Source organism: Gavialis gangeticus, unplaced genomic scaffold (assembly GCF_001723915.1).
Source record: "Gavialis gangeticus isolate Ggan-Ray unplaced genomic scaffold, GavGan_comp1, whole genome shotgun sequence".
Taxonomy (NCBI): Eukaryota; Metazoa; Chordata; order Crocodylia; family Gavialidae; genus Gavialis; species Gavialis gangeticus.
In genome coordinates this window covers 100,963,414-100,964,975 of record NW_017729031.1, presented here as the reverse complement: position 1 = coordinate 100,964,975, position 1,562 = coordinate 100,963,414, and the positions used below count along the sequence as shown (strand labels likewise).

The 1,562-nt window shown below is 40.0% G+C and overlaps 1 protein-coding gene across 5 annotated transcripts in view; it reads left to right on the top strand.

Moving 5' to 3' along the window:
* CREB1 (cAMP responsive element binding protein 1) overlaps positions 1 to 1,562 on the top strand; it is an 88,099-nt gene that overhangs the window by 49,108 nt on the left and 37,429 nt on the right. The window lies entirely within an intron of this gene.

The following is a 1,562-nucleotide window of genomic DNA, read 5'->3' as shown; positions in this document are numbered from 1 at the left end:
CCCCCCCAACCCCGTCCCTGCTCCTCCTCGTCTGAAAACCCTGCGAAGTTATTTCAGATAACCAGAGTTTTTATGTAACCGACATTCCCCTTACCCCGGGGATGCTATATAACAGAGATTTTACTGTACTGGATGTTTTAACTCCAGAAAATACTGGAGTGTGTTGTACCTGAATTATTTCTTTATATATATGGAAACTAATGTTTTAACGGATTGTTCAGTTGTTTGTTTTTCCTCTGCCATCCCTTTTGCTGTTTTTTACCACCATCCTTGGAAAATTCTGCAAATTTTGACTTGCTGTGATTCTGAAATGACTTGTTTAAACAGTTTGTTGGTTTTACTTTTTTTTTTAAATTGGCAACTTTTCTCTAACATTATATTTATATATTAGGAAAACAAACTGTAGACAATTCAGAAACTTCATCAGCAATCAGATGGGACAAGTATAATAACCATTAAGAGCAATTGGAGGACCCTTTTATTTGTTTGCTCATGTTTCCAGAAACCCAAATTTGGCAAAGCGGTATCTCTTTTAGCAAGGCATTAATAGAGCCTCTGTTGTCAAGATTATTTTGAAGAGGCAAGTAAGTATGCAAATGAAGCATAATACTGTATTTTCCCAAATCCAAGATGACTTTGAATTTAAGATGCGCCCCCCAGACTTAGATTCTGTACATGGAAAATGATACTTTTGTTATAAATTTCCACATATACAATCTAATTACTGGAGAGTTATCTTAAATTTGTTGTTCCTCCCCCTCTCCCTTTCCCCCCCACTACAGCCAGGAAAGCAGCAGCCAAGGGCTCAGTCTACAGAGAAAGCAGCAGTGGGAAGGCAGATGGCTTGACCCCTTCCCCTTTAGTCTCCCCAAACACCTGCAACCCTGGCCCCTTTTCACCTATTTCTCCACCCACCCAACTGACTGTTTGCCCTTCTGGCATGGCTCACCCCATATAAAGTGCTATATCCAATGGCTCTGGCCCCAGAGGCCTGGTCAGACAGTGGCAGCAGCTGTAGCAGCTGCAGCTCTGGCACTGGGCCCAGAGTGGTGGTCAGGGTTGGGTTGGGGCCAGAGCTGCCACCTGCCCAGAGTTGGTAATCCAATCCAAGACAAGCCTTTTCCTCCCCTCCTACCCTGTAGTGTTGAATGAAAAAAAACCTTGTCTTGGATTTGAGTAAATACAGTATTTGAAACCAAATTCTGCCCCTGATAAATATTGTTTGGCAGGAGTAATACCATTGAATAAATGAATGTAGAATATGGCCTGTGGGCCTTGTTTGCATTTCTCCATATGTGTAAAATACTGTGTTTTTCATATTTCTTTATTTTTTGAATTTTTTGTCTTTTATAAGGTAAAATTACTAGATCACTTACTATTTTTATAAAATACTTCCATGCTTACAAAAATACATGACATCTTTTAATAAAAAGCTGTGTTTTCATCTTCTCTCCTATTTGACAGCCTTCCTCCATTCCTATAAGCAGACAGGTTTTGTTTACGTATGGAGTTATACACAAGCCATTGTTCAATCTGCTACTTAGCTCAAGCCAGATCTCCTT